Here is a 19,458-nt window from a genome sequence, read left to right as displayed (position 1 = left end):
ACGAACGGTCTCTGAATTATTTCAATGTTCGCGATCTGTCAGAAGTAAAAACAAAAATGAAAAAAAAAAAAAAAGAATAGAACCAAGAAGAATAAATAGTTGAGCAAATACCGGAAATACATACTTAACCCTTTAAATCCTTATACCCTATCGGATTTCATGGCAGGGTCATGCCCGATAAATTTCGTTCTATCGAATTTGACGCTTTTCTAAAGGATTTAATTTGCGGTTGTGAACTCGAAGTCCCTCTTCGAACTCGTACTTCTCTACCTATCTGTCTGTCTACCTACATATCTATCTATCTATCTACCTATCTACCTATCTACCTACCTACCTACCTACCTAACATATTCCTATCCTATGATATTCCCGATTTAAAAACAATGCGTGCATTTGGCCGCACCGTTACTCGCAAATAATACGAATCGTGCCTGTTTTGGAAAGCTTCACTCGCGCGTGATAAGCACCACGAACGCGCATATTCTAGGCACGTTTGGATTTACTCGCATCGCCGTACGATCGATCGCCTAATAACATTGCATTCGTTCGTCGTCATACCTATCACGATCCGTTTCCTCTTTTTCTATGGGGGGAAAAAACGAATGGAGGAATGGAGAGGAAGAGGATAGAAAAGAGAGAGAGAGAGAGAGAGAGAGAGAGAGAGAGAGTCTTGAAATTTTCTTCAGATCTTCTTGCATCCTCTTGGCGCTGCTTCTTTCAAGTAAGCGAAAAAAAATGTTCCTTTAGGATGTGAAAGAGGAACAAGACGGCGCACGTGAGTGCAATGAAAAGCTCCGATGAATCGAGAATGAACGTTCTTTGGCAAGATATCCAAAAAATGCGACGGATGGTTGGTGTGGCATGCTCTTTTCCTCTCCCTCCCTCCCTCCTTCTCTCTCTCTCTCCCTCTCTCTCTCTCTCTCTCTCTCTGTCTCTCTTCTTGTCGCTCCTTGGAAAGAGAACATACAATCTCGGCGTTTTCCTTTCAGCCAAGTCGAAAGCACAATGCGTTCATTTGCGCGTATCGACGCTTCACTCTTTCTAACCGCGGAAGTCGGCATGCTTTCTCGATGAGAGACGAGAAAGAATGAGATAGAAATAACATAAGAAGAAAGAGAGAGAGAGAGAGAGAGGAAAAGAGAAAGAAACGAGAGATTTCGAGAATTCTCGTCGATGATATTGCAATGATCTGTTTATCACTTTCCCTAACTCACTCCTCTGAGTCGACCAATTGCACGAGAATATTCGTATTTCATCGGAAGCAACTAAGCCGAAAGCTGATTCGCGACAACGACGTGGAAATGTGGCACGACAATGAGAGCAGTCGTGTAGCTCTTCGCGCCCATATATAGCCATATACGATCGAATCGCGTTTGGAAGAGAGATATCCAATCTAGCGCGCCGTAAGCCGTATCCGTGCTTACTCCGATAAAGGTGATTCAATTCACTGATCTATCTCTAAGCTTGACCTGTCATCGACCTTGTATCACTGTCGCTAGTGATTCAGCAATCAGAGAGCCACGACTTTTCGATTGAAAAATCAAATATCATTGACTTTTCTCTCTTTCTCTCTCTCTCTCTCTCTCTCTCTCTTTCTCGTTTTCTGTTTCTCTTTTATCTTTTTTTTTTTTATATTCCATTCTGTTAAACTTTTCGTTCTCGATGGGTCAGAGATTAGAGGAAATAATAGATAGATATATTTAGAGCCGTTCGTCAGAATCTTTTGCCGGTCGAACGCTCATCCGATCGAATGGAAATCGTATAGGAAACTGGGACACTGAATTTAGTGGAAATCCTTTGATGAGTCACGATTGTTAGAATTCTTTTCCTATTCGGCGCTTTTATATGTGAAGACTAGAGTTAAATCAAATCATGAAATCACCGGCAAATGATAGGATCAAAATCGTCGAGTTGTTCGATAAAATCGAGCGAATTCGAATTGTCCAGAGGAAATATTTCTCATCTGGTGCGTGAGATACGTGAGGAAGCACGAAATCAAGTAGCTTTACTTACCATAGCGTGAATTCTATCGATGCGTAGCCATGAAGCTGACCATATAAGAGGATTAATTGTGCATTGATGTAATACTCGATCGATAGATGAGTGAATCTTCCTTATGAAGGAAAGTTCAAGGACGTGGAAAAAAAACGAAATTTCGTGGTAAGATTCAACACGTAGAAGAGACAGGAAGTAAATAGATCTTTTAACGAATCGATTTTGAAGGGAACACCTCTGTAACAAATTTTTATTACACACTGCTTCGAACGAATAAATCTATCTATAAATCGATATCAAAGGAATCGCTTACGAGCAGATACGTTTGACGTGTTCGTCCGAGATATTGTTATTTTCCTAATGTTACCGGAATGTTTACGTGACACTTGTTCCACAACTAAAATATCGCTGGTATTCATCGAGCATCTAGAACGTTCCTCTCCAATGAAATCGATTTGTGAGAATGCTTTGCTTTTTTAGAGAATTCGAAGAGAGTACACTCGTAAAAGGACAATAAGTGTGCAGTAGAAATGTTCGCGGTGGACGTGGATAGAACGGTTGTCGAGTGTTCTGCTAGCAAACAAAAAAGAGAAAGAGAGAGAAAGAGAAAGAGAGAGAGAAAGAGAGAGAGAGAGAGAGGGAGAGGAAAGAGAGAGAGAAAGAAATAGCCAGAAAAGTGGGGATAGTAGGAGAAACGAAAGAGAACAGTCGATAGCGCCATAACTCTTATCGATCTCTACGCGAAGTACGAAGTACTTTCACGTTTGCCAGCACTTCTATTACCCATGAAATCCAGATAGCTCTAGTTTATCGTTTCGCGAGTTCCTTTGTACGAAAGGAGTAAACTTAAAACTATAGAATCGGTTGGGCAAGAAGGGAGAAAGAAAAAGTCTTTGGCTTTAATGCTCTAATCCCTTTTGAGGTAAAGTAAATATATAACGAGCATTGATTTTGCTTCGGTATATTACCTCCGAGTAAATCGATATAGAATTTATAATGACCACGTTAAAATTTTATAAGAATATGCATCTTTTCTTTGCCGTCGTTCCGATCTATCTCTTTTTCTTTTTCTTATTCGTCGAGGTTAGTACTCGACACTTTAGTTGAATATCGCACGTGCAAACAAACAAAGAAACGATACAGCTGACGGTTCTCTTAGATACTTCTGTCAGACGTAAAATCGTAACAAGAGTCTTTCGTATTCGTTTCATCGTACGTATAAGTCGTTGTGATTCCAAATGCCTTTCCTAAATTTGTAAATATGATCCCAAGAGAGACAACGCGTTTGCACGTTCAAACTCTTTGTCAGCTAGAAATAAATAGACGAAGAAGACAGGTTTGCGATACATGCGAGCGAACGGAAGTGAATGAGGGAACTGGGTCGTGTCTCTGAAAGAGCAAATAAGCTTAAACTCATGGGAACTGTACGTGCGTTTTGTAATACACATACGAGACATCACCTTCACGTCGATACCGAAACGAAAAATGTTCGATCTTGGCTCGTCGACGAAATTTTCCCCTAAATTAAACTTCATGTTATGCAAATATGATCTCTTTTTCCTTTCCTTCTACTTCCCCCATCTTTATCTCCACCCACACCCCGCCATCCCCGTTAAAAATTGTCTTGTCGCTTACGAGTCAATGATTCTCAAATCGAAGAGGATAGACGCGTATCGAAAGTTAGAATAAACGTCTCGACTTTATTCCTTCTTTTTACAGCACGTACCCGACATATCTCTTGAACTCCTCACCTTCTATCGCCTCCGACCCTTTACCTATCTAACGTTCTCTAACGTCAACGTGGAGAAGGTAAAGTCGTTTTCTTTGCAGTTATCGGCCCACACGAGCTAGGAAATTTATACGTAGGCATTATCTTATATATATATACACACACACACACACGCACATATATATACATATTGCTACACGTATACGTCTATATACACACGCTCGTTTCGTGCCTGTAGAAAACTTAGTCGAGTGTGTCAATGTTTAAACTTTATTTCATATTCATGTAAAGCCTCTTTCGATGGAAGAGACAAAGATATGCGTTCATCGTGACATCCTCTAAAATGTTTGCGTTTCTTACATAATCCGACGGTTAGCTCGTTGTGTAACATATTAGACGTCTGTTCTAATTAATCGGAAAGGATAAGTAGCACTGGAATGTGGTTATACAAGCTTAATCGAAGACAAGAACTTTCAAGCTCGCAATTTCTCCCTCTCATGAAGTTCTCATCAGGTTTGATACCTTTGGGTAGAAGATAGTACGGATAATACTCGTCATACGTTTCGTGACTCTCTAACTACGTCGAATTCGTAGATTAGCCGAGAAGCCTGCTTCTCCCTTAGGAACGTCATACTCTTAATTACCAACCCACTCGCAAAGCTCGATGTCATTTTCGACTTATCAACGACGCGCTCCCCAACTCATCGGTGGTACCACTTTCGTGAAACCTTAATAAGTTCATAAGAGTTCATTTTACGCTCGCAGTCTGAGGAAACATCGAAAATTATCTCAAATACTACTTATACAACTTTCGTAAGAATAAAGTGGATTCTTTCAAGAGATAAGTACTCTCTATTGAACAAGAACTCGCCAAGATAATTTTCCCCCGGTCGATATCCTATTTTCTACGTTGTTACATCACTCTCAAAAGTCATTTCCTTTAGAACTTGGTTTATTATCAAACGAGTTCGAGCTCTTACAAGTCAGGAAGTCATTATACCTTATTTACGAGCCCGAGAACAATTCGCGAAAGTCGAAACTAGATGGCGACTACTCGTTTCTCTCTCCCTTGCTTCCTCTTTTAAACCCATACACAGACTCGGACGTACATACCTGTTTTGAGTTACTCATAGATGTGGGATTTCATTTTAATTAGGTCAACACCATAACGCTCGTTATAGTTTATCGTCCGTTTCACTCATTGCTTTGTCGAAGTTATTAATTACGTCGCAGTACATCGACAATTGTTTTCGAAAACTAAATTCACTTTTCGAAAACTAGATTCACAAACGATATTACTTAAAATACCAGATACTACGCTACGAACGAATACGACGAAATTACACTGCGTGTCAGTTCGCTATTGTAATATGAATTCTTTTAATTCCGGAACATAATAAGGATCTGACGAATTAAAAGAAGAGCTTTAATTTAACCGGGGATTTTTATTATTTTTACACCGATATAACGCATCTCGAGAAATGTAACATCATTTTTCATCGTGTAGGTAATAATGCTGAGCCACAACTCTTCGCCGGCATTTTGACCCTTGAAACTTGTCTCATATGATCCACACTTTATCCAGGATAGTAATAAAAGCGGTTACTCAAAGCCGTGTTCTCAATTCTCGACGTTACTAGGTGAGATTGATCCACCTTCTATGGGATTCATTACTTTCATCGTGTATAACTTCTTCAACGAACTTTTTCATCTATACAACCATAGTCCCACAGTCCTCATCACAGTCTCTGACGAATCCTTCTTCTTCCTCATTTTCTCTGTTAATATTTTTATGACAACAGAATGTAGTAGCGTTTCGCTAATTATCATCTTAAACATAATCGTCCACTGTTTTTGTCTGTTCGTAATAACCTTAATACAGTCAGCTCTTTTCTTTTGGGTCCTCTCATTTCAGTACCTTAGTGAATTCGTTTATTAGATTTTTTTTTTTTTTCATTAGCAGGGCAACAAAACGAACGTAAAAAACAGCAAGATCTCTCTCTCTCTCTCTCTCTCTCTCTCTATCTCTCTCTGTCTCTCTCTCTCTCTCTCTCTCTCTCTCTCCATCTCTCTGTCTCTCTATCTTTCTCTCTTTTTCATTCTTTCTCTCGTACTTTCGCATTCGCAAATTCTTAGAGAGTTTGTTCTTTTCGTTTCTCTTTCTTTTTCTTATTCTTCTTCTTCCCGTTCGTTCAATGCATCACCGTATCTCATCATTATTCTAGGTCGCGAATTTAAAATCCAAACGAAGGATTCTGCATATATATACGTACATACATATGCCATATAATGTGTTTGCGTTGTGCGTTGAAGCGTCTACCCTTGCGAATTTACGGTGAGAACAAAAGCCGTAGGCGAATGCTGCATTACTCGGTGACATGAGTGAAAAAGAGAGAGACAAACAGAGAGAGAGAGAGAGAGAGAGAGAAAGAGAGAGAAAGATGGAATGTGAGATTGAACTACATTCGTACGAAATAGAACTATTAAAGTACGTGTCTAAACTTTTATACATAATACATTTTGTAAATCCTTGGTGACACGAGAATCATTAGGAACATAAAAGGATTGTAACGTGTTAAAACTATTCCCAATGAGGATATAACCAAGACATTTGTAATTACGTAAAGAAAAGAGAAAGATGGAGAAATTTGTAACATCGGTATAGTAAGAGCAATATCGTCGTAAAATTACTTGGCACCTTTCGTGACTCGATTCGCGGTCGTTAGCGAGCAAATTACAGACGATTTGCATAACGAAAGTAATTATCACGGTGATGATCAATGTTGATAGATAGTCAGTCTTTACCACGAAGTTTAAACTTTCCTTCTTATTTCTCTTTCTCTCTCTCTCTTCCTCTCTTTCTCAATTTCTCGTTCGAACGAATAAATTCGTTTCTTGCTAACCCGATGCCTCCACTTTAGCGAACACTTGGAGGTCGTAGAAAATCAATTTTACAGACCACCCAGTATGAACTTCTCATTTTCTTTTCGTTATTGAATTTAATGAATTCGAGACACGGTTATCGATAGCACACGATCTCGATCGACGGCTAAATGTACTGGGGAAATATAAATCTTTCCACAGGAGCTATCCATCGTATAAGATAGGATAAGATTAACGAATCAAGCACGAGATTGATAATAACTCCTGAATGAACAATGGCTCTATGCCGAGGAAAAAGAAAAAGAAAGAGGAACGAACGAGTTTTTACGACCGAATGGATTATTCAATTTTTAATATGGCGAAATTTTTTTGTCAAATTTATTTATCCTCCGCGTTATAAGATACCTATGCATTTAGAATGAAATATTCAAATATTAATTCATTATTTTATTTCGTGGCTTTGCTGAAATATTTCGAAAGTTTGCAAATATTTAACAGAAAGAGCATTTAGTTTAATGCAATATCGATGTACGTCAGTACGAGCCTCAGAAATTTAAAGGGATGCACAGAGTTGTGAATGCAGAAAACTTAAGCTTCAAGAATGGGAGGTTTTAGTCGACTCGCTTTATCATTAATTTATGAAAAAGGTGGTCAAGGAGACTCGAGAAGCAATGGCACGTACATTCACGCTCGTCCAAGATAAATCCTTTTCGAAGAAGATTATCTACTTTCTTTCGATTCGATAGATTTCGAATGAATTACTGAAAAGAAACGTGTCATACGAGGTATAGATTTCAAAAAGGAATCTGTCTAAATTCTAAGAAAGAATCTAATACTTCATAAATGTAAATCACGCAGAAAAGTTCATGGAAAGGCTGAATGAGTGAGACAACGGGGACGAAATTCGCAATTCCATTTCGAACGAAATTTTTAACGACGTGAATTATTAAACTCGGAAGTACAAAGTATCCCTGGAAAAGATAATGAAGTTTTCTCTTTGACGAACGTAAAGACAGGAAAGAGAGAGAGAGAGAGATAGAAAGAAATAAAAAAAAAGAAAAAAAAAAGAAGGAACGGTGGATCTCGTTAAAAGGAAAGAGAGCAAAAGTCAGATAGAGATAGAGATAGAAATAGAGACGGATGCAGGGGTTGCATTTTCAAAAGTGGCACAAGGATTCGAAGAGGAGGAGCAAGAAGAGCTTCCTGGAAAATCGAAGCGCGTAGAAAGTCGAGAGAGTGGAAGCCGAATCAAAAGTTTAGAGGTTTACGCCGGGAGGGAAAGGAAGACGATGGGAAGGTAGCGATGCTCGATAAATAGAAGAGGAGAGAGAAAAGGGAAAGAGTTTTTGGGAACAACTAACGCTTCGGCGCGCATTCCCTGGCACCAAGCCGAAAGGCTCGTACCGCAAGTACGGACTATCCTCTTTTCGTCCCTGACATTCTCTTCCAACTATCCTTCAGCACGCTGCTTCTCTACTGCTGCTGCTGTTTCTCCTTCTCGAACGCTTACCACTCCCTTTCCTCTTCGTCTCCTTGATGCTTTTAACGGATTAATCTTACGGTTGAATTTTATATCTGTCTCCGTCCGAGGAGAAAAGTTCCGCGCTAACCTAAATTATTTCATCCGTCTCGACGCGGCCCACTTTCCTTACCGACAACGCGTTTCGACATCAATTATCAATCTATCAGGAACTTGAGATAAGTGGTCCGAAAATTTCACAGGAAGAGGGAAAAAGAAAGAGAAATGGAGAACGAACCCATTAAACCTACCGATTATTTCTCACCCAGATATAATTATTTTTTTTTCACTCAATGAACCTTATAAATTTGCCCTTCGAATCTTCGAAAGGAAAAACATTAAAAGATCGGTCGAAACGTTAACGTACTCTTCGGATACCCTAACTATTCTGTTTTCGACTATAAATTATCTTTAACTTCGAGCTCGCTAATCCCGTTTACCACAGTCACAACTGCAACGTACGTTGATCAACTTTCGAAGTGGGCTCTTCTCAGCAGTCTCCGTTATTCCGTAAGCTTCGTTCAACTTCGATGAGCACAGGATATGAAGCTAGTCAACGAAAGTTTCTTCTCTCGGATACATGAAAATCGAGGCGACGAAACTTTCCGTGTCGTGCTTCTTTTATCGTTTAAGAACTTCGACGTTCTTTCTGGATCGATCGTTAATCTTAATGAAAACGATAAGTGTAAAACGGAGAGAAAGAAAAAAGATATAGAAAAGGGACAAGTTTTCTTCTTTCTTCTTTCTTTTCTTTTCTTTTCTTTTCCTTTCTTTTTTTTTCTCCCTCTCTCCCCCCTTCTCTCTCTCTCTCTCTCTCTCTCTCTCTCTCTTTAAGAGCATCGACCGCAATTGCGTACGATACGTTTGATCGTTCGATAAAAAAGAAAATAGACTGTGAACGATAGAGCAACGAGAAGGCTTTGCAAGGGACCGCGTAAAACTAATAGAAAGACAGAAATCATATTGGCAATGTATAGAAGTTGGTCTTTGTTAAAGCCTGCAGGCAAGAGCAGCCAGCACGGCTGACCTATTTCATCATCGCACGACACAATATCAGCACGTAACCTACGAATCCACGAGTCATACGATTCCGATTTGGTTGCGCAAGTTCAAAAGTACCAATTAAATATTTTACGTCGGATTCCTCGGTATCTCAGAGATGCGGAAACACGGTTTTAAAATCCCTCGGAGATGTTGGAGACGTACTCCTCTCGAGGCTTTCTCATTTTCTTTTCTTCAAAGCTTCCGCTTGATGCGAAAAGTCAAAGGAAAGGAAACGAAAACATCGACAACTCCTGCTATGTATCTACGTGAATAAAACGAAGGAAAACACCTGCCCCGTGGAATAAAATATAACCTTTCGAAGCGTGAAGCGAAAGACGTTACTGGCCACACGCCAGGAAGCTTCCTCGTTCGAAAGTTCGGATTTGTGGGTTCACCCTTCTAGTTTAGTAAGCTGTACTGCAATTAAAAGTTTTACGATCGGATGACAAATTCGTGTGGAAGTCGATGCCACGCCTATCGATAATTGCTTATTGTTTCGAAAATCGAGGACTGTCGTGCCCGAAAACTCGTCAATATCATTCTCGACGATGTACTTACATGTATACATACTTCTACGTAGGTTCTAATTAAGTTTTTTATTTTCTTCCTTTTTTTCTTTACTTCTCTTTTATTCCCCTTTCCTCCTCCTAACCGTCCCCTTCTTCTCACCCTTTCTCTTGATCTCGCGATCTCGTTTTCCTAAGTAGAACAAACATCGCTAACTCTTAGTCGAACGAACGAACGTACAAGAGTAGAAAAGTCTAGGACTGCGGAAAAATTTGACACAGATTTTCGCAACCCATTTTTTTAACTCCGTCGTCGTCATCGTCGTCGTCGTCGTCGTCGTCGTCGGCGTCGTCGGCGTCGTTGTCGACGTTATGTCCGCTTTGAAAAGAGTCGTATGCTTTAAGTCGTACGTAAATCGTGACACGAGGAGGACGACGGAACAGCTTACTGCGAAGTTCGCAAAGCTTCGGGCCAGCCAGTGACCCAATTCGCTTTTCCAGTGAACCGTCATGGCGGTGATCGAGTTATTGTAAGTAAAACCTTGACACCGAGGTCCGACGTGGAAGCAAATTTCCCGTCTAGCAGGCGTGACATTACACGAAGGCAATATTCGCTTTTCGTGAGAGTCAGCAGCGTTAGCGGAAAGAGAAATATATTGGTACATCTTGCTCAAAAGCGTAAGAAAATAGAAAGGGGAATAAGAGAGACAGGAGAAGAAAAAGATAGATAGAAAATGAAGGTTTCTAGCTGCGAGTTTTTACAACTATCTCTCATAGTAGCGAGAAATTACGCACGACACGGAATAAGAGGAGAGGAAGAGAGAGAGAGAGAGAGAGAGAGAGAGAGAGAGAGTACGACACGTTGCTTCATATTACGGCTGAAACGCTCATCAGAGATGGAAAGTAAAGCGGTCTTTCGGCTTTATCCGGGCGTGCAGTTAATTTACGACCCTTCCTTTTCCTCTGGAACGACGTTGCACCCCCAGAAGGTATGAGAGAGAGAGAGAGAGAGAGAGAGAGAGAGAGAGAAAGAGAGAGAGAGAGAAGGGTTTACGTTTTTGCAAATAAGATCAAGCCTGAGAAGTTAAGCAGCGGAGCGCAAAGTGCTGTAATTTCAGACTTTTAGTGACGCTTCGTTAGTTCGCGCTGGAACTGTTGAAAAAAGAAAGAAGAGAAAATAAATAAATAAATAAATAAATAACCAAAAAAGATCCAGATAATGTTCGCTTCTATACAAGACTTTTTTCTCGTATTTTATTACGCATCATCATGTATGACGATTTCAAACGACGTACATATCCAAATATGAAAAATCGTTATCCCCTCCAGCTCTTCGTTCGACCGTGAAAAATATACGATCATACTTCTCACAGTTTAAACGAATGACCATCGTAAATTGTCGACGAATTTTCTGCTAGCGAAACGTATTTCTATCTCTGATATAGCACCGATAAATACTCATTAAGCTGTCATTCTTTCTACCAGCACGAGGATGGATAATTATCGTTTTTAACGTCGACAATGTAAAAGAGTCAAAGGAGTGCTGTGAACATCGTTAAAAAGAGATCGTAGCGGCTTTAATTACATAACGATTATCGATAATATCTTTTGGAAAGAATACATTCGAAATGATTTTTATCTACTGACAATAAGAATAAAAATCGAACATGATTTTCGACGTAACGTGTATTATCATTTCGTTAAGTAATACGAATCTCTTTTGCGATGCGTTTAGTTCTGCACGAATTCACGCGTGTTCGTGCTTTCTATGTACGTATGTATAACATTGGTATTATGTGTACACAACACATGGGTGCGCGCGCGCGTATACTTGTAGAAACAACGAGTAAATGCGCCGACGTGGCTTGGTGTGCAGCGACGAACGTAATCTATCCCAGTAGTGCAATTCGTCACCTGCTCTGTCAGCGAATCACGACGGTCTAATGCCTTGCTAACTGTTTTCACGTAAAATGTTTCGTGCTTAATGTTCGTACTCGTTGATCGTTCAGGACAGTAGGCATGTACGTAAGAGGAGTTTCGTGTATTTGCCACGAACTCGTTTCTTTTTACGACTCGGTGAAGAACACGACAAGAGTAACACAGCTACCTTCGTAAAGCTCTCGCTTCCTCATTTCTACACTCTCGCCTAATAAATTTTCTGTTAAAATGGTTTAACGAATCGTGCTTGCCTATCTCTCTCTCTCCCTCTTTCTATATCCCTTTCTCTTTTTTACTTTTTTTTATCTAGTAAATAGCAAACGTGTTGATCTCGCTCGCGCGTATGTAAGTACACAAAATATTCTATCAATTAAATACGGCTGTCGCACATCAATAGGATGTGAAAAATGTCTGGTACATATTTCATTCGGAGCAACGCGTACCTCTAGTTTCGCATTTCGAAGTACCCGCACCGACACTGTTCAAAGAGTGAATGGACAAACAAATGTCCTGTTTGATTAATACGCGAAAGTATTTCACATCGACGACGCGATATATCAACTTCCTAACTTCCATTATTATAATGTTTCATAATTGGTCATGCAGAGAAGAGAGAAAGAAAGAGAGAGAGAGAGAGAGAGAGAGAGAGAGAGAGAGAGAGAGAGAGAGAGAGAGAGATAAATTCAACTATTCTCGTGCCATTCATTTAATCTTTTTCCCAGAAACATGAAACGAGCAGAGAAAGCAAGTTTTCAGATAAAACCGCATTATGTTATCAACATACAAGATTCTAGACGAAGCATTAAATCTCTCGTAAGTCAAGACTTTGTATAATGTTACTTTGGCAAGTTCTTAGGCCATGTGGTTTGTTATCGTCGTCTTAACACTGTATATTCGATATTTGAATAATCTTAATAATACATTTCCAATGGCATGATCGCCTTCAAAGGATTCTTCAAAGGAATTCTATGGATATTCCACAAAGATATTCGCAATCTTATTAAAGTATTATGCGATATTCCTTTCGATCACATTAACCATTTCGACTGGCTCTTGTACCATTCCATTTCGTAACGACATACCTACGTTTAATTAGGTGATCTCCATTCGTTCGAAGAGAACTCCCTTATTATACGAATATTTGAACACAGACCGACCGTAATATCACGAACAGGCGTTACATTGATGTTGGTCGAAACGAATGTCATTAAACACTTACATCTATGTACGTGCGAATTTGTGTGAATATAAATGCGGCATCGAAAGTGGCCATTATATTTTACGAGTCTTGCTACCATAGGAATAGCTAGCTTCTCCTCGTCTTGTCTTTGGAAAATCTGTACCGAGTGATCTTTTTACATAACATTGATGTAAAAGTCAATTACCATAATGTCCTTTATGATTTTCACGAACATGTGGATCCGTGAGCCTCACTTAAATGCGTACCTTTTTATCTCTTTTTAGAGAAAGTCATTATAATCGGAAATAGCATCGTAGTACTTTGATAACAAATCTTTCTATAACGTTGCACGGATATTCTATGAATGGTTAATGCCAAAGACATGCTCCGTTTATTCGACGTAGATTTCATCGAAGTATGCAGAAAATGGATCGTAAAGTAATCTTAAAGAAATTAAAGGGTAAGAACTGGCTTCCAACCGTGCTGCTTCCCCGTGAAAATAAAAAACTTTCGTAGAACTTCCCATCCTTTTCCTCAATCCGACGATTTCCGTGTCGAATAGAACGAATTCCAGACTTGGAATCGAACGCTTTTGCAAATGACTTCGCTCCGTTCGTAAAATCAAATGCGTTCAATCGATTTCTCTTCAACGATACGTAATTTTCGATAATTTCTCATTATTTGAATTGATTTCAAATGAACTTCATTATTATCCGACGGTGGAAATGTTAAATACAATAATAATATTTAATTCGTATGATTAAAATTACCTAAATACGACAGTTCGATGTAAGCCTGTTGTTATTTGTAAGAGCGTGTGTATACATTGTATGTACTTGCCTTTATGTTCACATATATAATTATATATATATATATATATATATATCACATATATAGTTAGGTACATAAATACGCAGCATGCACGTTCATACATTCGGCCAATGAAATTAGACCAAGCAATATATAAGTGGTAGTAGCCGTCGAATGAAAGCAAAGCGAATACGCAGCGGGACTGCAGTTTTAATTACACCAATTTTAATTGCACTTATCCTATATAGTATTCATTCTATCACCGTAATTCATTCAATAATTTTTAATTGACGATAAAAAGTATCTTGTCCGTTCATCCGTACAAGTTATTAAAATTTAATCGTTCATTTTAGAATCGCTCTTTATACCCATTTCAACTTTTGTCCTTAATACTTTGATTACCGGCTGACTTTTCATGGATGGCTCATGTTATTGCATTCATTATAAACGCGTATAAGTTATTATATTTATAATATTAATAAAATAATTAGCATAATATACATCGTAAATTAATCAATGATTATAATATACATTATAAATTAATCGAAGAATATTTCATCTTTTAACGAAGATCGAACAAACTTCTTGAGGATAAATATTTCATATAGTAATAAATGATCCTTGACAGAAAGGACTACTAACGGTATCCATGTTAAATATCCCTATACGGAACATTATAAACTGTTATTTTATATTATGTGAAAGGATTATGCGATTCAGAGTTATGTGTTAACGTATATCAATAGAAACCAATAAGTAGAATTATGAAAACACAATTGATAATTTGAAGATAATAGCAATACGCTTCCTTATGAGTCGTAAACGACACACGCCGTGTAGCTTGTTGATGGTCTCACGGTATGAAAATTGCACTATATAATTATGCATCAACTGATAATATTCGCAAGCATTTAATGATCATATTTCGTTGTACATAAAGTAACAACGACGGCTTGAATGGAAATAACGGTATTCATTGTGTTAAAATACTGATCGATTAAACGAAACGATCATTTCGAAATTCATTATGATGTTTTAACAAACGACTTTCGATCATTAACATTTATCGATTATTATTTTATTTTAACGATCGTACAGGTCGACTTGATAAGATCAATTAAACCTCCTTTGAACGGTTTCACACGGTTTTGCGATTGCATGTTCTGAGTTAATATCGGTAGTGGATGATCGGTAAATATCGGTTATTGGAGTAATGTCCAGCGCAAAACTAATATTTGCGCTCGCCCTCACATACGAGCGCATTACCTCGTAGAGTTTCACTGAAGGTATGTTGTAGCGTTCGCTTTTATACCAAACGCTATTTTGCACGATGTTGCCTGCAAGCGGTAGAGTATGCGCCTCGTTCAGGATAGGTAAACTCCGTGAGACAATGAATTTTATGTCGCTAGAGAAGTTTATTTGACGTATGATTTACCGGCGTTTACGGTGGAACGTTTAATGTCGACTATGGGAAAAATAGCAGGAAAATCCTGGCGTTATAAACGGAAGAATCGGTGGCTTAAAGTTTTTCGTTAAATGGATCATTATTTTGCACTGTCTCTTCGAATGCTTGTATTCATAATTTCTTTCAGTTTATCTCTTTCTTTATTTTTTTTTTCCTTTTTTTTTATCTTTTTTCTTTTTCTTTTTTTTTTTGTCATTAAAGCGCTTAACGTTTATCGACGGCCAACAGATCTCCATGGACGTACATAGCTTGGACACGGACAAACTGCCACTCATCGTTGAACAAAAGCGGCCGGCCTCTAAGTCGAGAAAATTCGCAATTTTTTTTCCATTGTTCTAAATTCCTCGTAGCATAGACTCTCACTTTCTTTCTCTCTCTCTCTCTCTCTCCCTCTCTCTCTCTCTCTCTCTTTGTCTATCTGTTCACCTCGCTTTCTTTCTCGCTTTCGCTATGCCATTGCCTTGGGGATGGGGCACTCGGTAACAAACAGTGTGAAATCTACCTCTTCGCTCGGAAAAATTTACTCGACAAAGCTCTAGCCGCAAAGGATTCATTTCCATTTCGCTAGACGAAATGCCTTTTCTTTTATCCCTTTCGAAAGAATTTTTCCTTATCGTTCATATTCTCGATCTAACAGAGAAAGAACGCTCAATAGTAACACTTATTTGCCATTTTATCAATCGAGAATAGTATTTTAAATTCATATCCGTGAGAAGAGGTCACTTAATCGTGCACGTGTACGATTCTCGATGTAGTCGTCGATTCTATATCAAACGAACATTCAACAAAGAGAAAATTGCTCGCGTCTCGACAATAAAATTTTGCCAACCGTGTTTGCCCCTGTAAATGGAGATGTATACGCGTGAATACGAATGAGATCGCTTTGACAAATTGCATGCACGAAGAACAAAGCTTGCCGATTCATAAAGCCAATCGCGAGTGGTTCAAACGTAGAAAGAGAAAATAAAAATTATTGAAGTAGAAGTTGGTGATATTAAATAGGGAAAGAATTTCATTGACGGGCGATTTATTTCAACCCCCTAAGGATTCTTTCGTTAGTAGCGCCACCAAAGTCAATGCAAGTTTTTCGCGCGTCAAAGCGCCATCGGACGACGGAGAAGGTAAACTCTGGAAGCGTTTGGCGCAACGACAAGGGAGAAATCGATGTCCCGAGGGAAAGCTACCCTCTTCCAACTATCGTTGTTCGCTTCTAACGTTGACTTACCGACGTAACATCATTCATGATACAAGCAAATAGATATTCCCGACTATGTTTCTCCTCCATTCGCAAGCGAGCGTGGGTATCTCAAGAAGAGAATGATTTTAAAATTGTGCAGAAACGTTGTTACGTTGTCGGAGATAATTTATTGAGTTTAAAATAGTTTACTCTTTGTTGCCATAGAGAAAATATTTTTATCTCATTCTCATGCAACTTCAAATTTAATTTTATCTAATTATTTGCGAACCTTTGTTTTCCTGAAACGACGAAAGGGTGAAATTTTTGTACCGGCAGCGTGAAAGGATGGAAAACAAGAAAAAAAGAGACGAAGTCTCTGTGATACATACTTTCCTGCGATATGCCTTGCCACCCTTGCATATTTCATGCTCCGTCGAGTCTTAAAAAAGAATGTAAATTCGCGAGAAGTAGCGGATCCTTCTACCGACGATTGCTCCCGGGTAGATAGATATATACCTGCATACACGAACTCACTACAAACTTGTTCTCGTGGTCACGAAGAGATCTCCTTACAGGCGCAATGTCCTTTACTAGGGGTCTTTTCGTTCCTGCATTCTCTTATCAGACTGGTACTTTGCTCCCTGGTGGGATCGTTTTACAGCTTGCCTTGCGAATTTGCGTTATTTCGTAAGGCGATCTCTCTCTCTCTCTCTCTCTCTCTCTCTCTCTCTCTCTCTCTCTCTCTTCGTCTTTTTCTCTTCCTTCAAAGAAATGCTGCGTATACGAATATTGCAAATGAAATTCGAACGAGATACTAGCTGTACTTTTGTTCTCTCAATTTAAATACATTTATAATCTCATCTTCTCGTCGAAAGATTGAAGAGTAAAACGACCCTGTCGTCAACCCCTCGAACCACAGTTTCTCTCAATAGTTTATTCGAAACTCGTTATCGAGCTACTCAAGAATTCTCAACGGAGTATTTTCGTCTTCTCGAAATTTCTCCGAACTCGAACTTCTCAGTCTTCTAATAGATTCACCCTTTGGGACGCACGAAAGTTACCAATTACGAATTTGGAATATCGCTTACGTGTCCATTTCATCTTCATCCTAATTATACGAAATATTCACACATATACATATATATATACACACACACACACACATATACATCTTGATTTACACGCAGTGTAAAAAGGATACTTCTAATGTAGAGCAAGGCTGACCCGAAGTACATATCAGCTTCGAAGTGCTTCGTCAAGTCGATGGAAATTCATTACTCTTCAGCTTCGTGTTAACCCCTTATTGCTTGATGGCTTAAAGGGATCGTACGCTTTTCCCAGCCACCGTCGATCGTCGATCAGGAGGAGTGTCTCGCCCTCGTGTTTCTTGTTAAAACCTCGTTGACCAGCTGTTCTAAATGATTCTATTAAATATTGAAATAAAAATGAATGTTCTCGTAGATATTTCATTTATCTTGATGAAAGTTGAGATAAATTATTTTAAAATATTCTACTCTTGTTAAAAATGTAATTTTATATTCTTTATGCGATTCTAAGTTAAAGTAGCATGGATTTAAATTAATTCTTTTGAAGAGTCATCGAAATAAACAGCTGATGTACTTTTTACTGATAAACTATGCGATCGAACCACTTTTCATAGGTACGTATTACAAAGTACACAAAGTACACAAGTACGTTCTATTTGTTACTGCATACAAAGGTACTTTAACAGACCTCAACACGATGCTCTTTAGTATCGTAAAGAGATCCAAGGAGTCACGTGTCAAATCTCCGAATGTGTCGACTTTGTGTGTATAACGATCGATGGTGTACCGAGCTCTTTATAAAGGTACTAAAGTCGAATGCACATACATATATACATAGGTATAATTCTCGAAATAGCTTGAATTGAATTAAAGTCAATTTAAAATTATTACCTTTGAATCGCGACGTGTTTCGAGCACACGCTTCTAACCGGATAGAAATTAAAGCCGACAGAGAATTTGTCTCTGGTAAAATAGAAGAGGATATTAACATTACACACACACATATATATATATATGTATAGATAAATAGATAGATAGATAAATGAATAGATAGATATACATGCTTCTTAAAGGAGAATTGTTGCATTCTATTCGAAAACAAATTTCTCATAATAAATTGTATCTCTTACTTAACGATTAATTTCTCTTTCTATCGAATATTCTAAAAGAAAAAAATTCAAAGAAAGAAAAAAAAAAGAATAGGAAAGGGATAAAAAGTAAAAGCAAGCGTAAGAACATATCTTCGGCGAGCATAAAATATAATAGAAATCACCTTCTTCTTTCATGGATTTATTCCTGAAGGATATTAATCTAGCTCTCGTTTCAAGGCGCATTTAATCTCTGTCAATATCAGCAAATATCTAAGAAAATAAGAACGCCCGAAGATCTTCTCCTGCTTGAAACGATTTTCTTATCGGATCTTCTTGCTTCGAAGGAAGATTTTTGTTTTCGCGGAAGTTGTAAAAAAAAAAAAGAGAAGGGGAGAGGAAAAGAGAGAGAAAAAGAATGTCGAAGGTAGTCGAAGAAAAAGGAGAAGAGACGAAAAAAAGCTGAAAAGAACAAACCGGAAGAGAGTAGTGCGGAACAGAAGGGAAGCGTATAAGGGGATTGGCGGGAAGTCGAACTCAACGGTGTCGACAGCAGAGCGCGGCACAGTCAGTATTCGAGCAACCGTCCGCATGCAAGCACGGTGGTGACATCCGGTATTCTCCCGCGAGCTTTTCGCATCAACTATATCGCGAACTCTCATATCCAGCGAATAAACGAATCTTCTTAATTTTCCGCTCTCGTCGTACGCGTACCAGAATACCACAGCAATTCACCGAAGTCGATCAACGTAGAAGATTCTTTCCCTGCTCGGGCTAAGAAAAAGAGACAAAATAAAGAAAAGAAAGATAGCTCGAATTCTTTCTTCGCTTCGTCTCTCACTGCCCATTCCTGATCTCATCGACGAATCGCACGATGCTTTGTTACGTGAGTTGCATGCAGGAAAAAAAGTTCATTTTTAAAACGACTTTTCTTCCTTTTTTTCTTTTCTTCTTCTTCTTTTTTTTTTTCTTCTTCTTCTTTTTTATCTTTTCTTTTCCATCTTACAGCTTTTTCTTCCTCTTTTCTCTTCTTCATTATTCTTCGGTACGAACGAAGAATAACGAAATACGAAATTGC

The 19,458-nt window shown here is 38.6% G+C and overlaps 1 protein-coding gene and 1 long non-coding RNA gene across 18 annotated transcripts in view; one reads left to right on the top strand and one right to left on the bottom strand.

The window, feature by feature from the left end:
• The window catches only part of LOC122626902 (peripheral plasma membrane protein CASK), a 119,294-nt gene that overhangs the window by 75,380 nt on the left and 24,456 nt on the right, over positions 1-19,458 (top strand). The gene's annotated exons all lie outside the window — the stretch shown is intronic.
• On the bottom strand, positions 15,469-17,255 carry LOC122626911. The gene is made up of 3 exons (XR_006326755.1): positions 16,636-17,255; positions 16,295-16,545; positions 15,469-15,909 (listed from the first exon to the last, which is right to left on the bottom strand). It is a non-coding gene; the product is annotated as an uncharacterized LOC122626911 (long non-coding RNA).

The sequence above is a fragment of the Vespula pensylvanica genome, chromosome 2 (genome assembly GCF_014466175.1).
Source record: "Vespula pensylvanica isolate Volc-1 chromosome 2, ASM1446617v1, whole genome shotgun sequence".
Classification (NCBI taxonomy): Eukaryota; Metazoa; Arthropoda; class Insecta; order Hymenoptera; family Vespidae; genus Vespula; species Vespula pensylvanica.
Note: the sequence above shows the minus strand (reverse complement) of the source record. Positions and strands in the feature narration are given on the sequence as shown.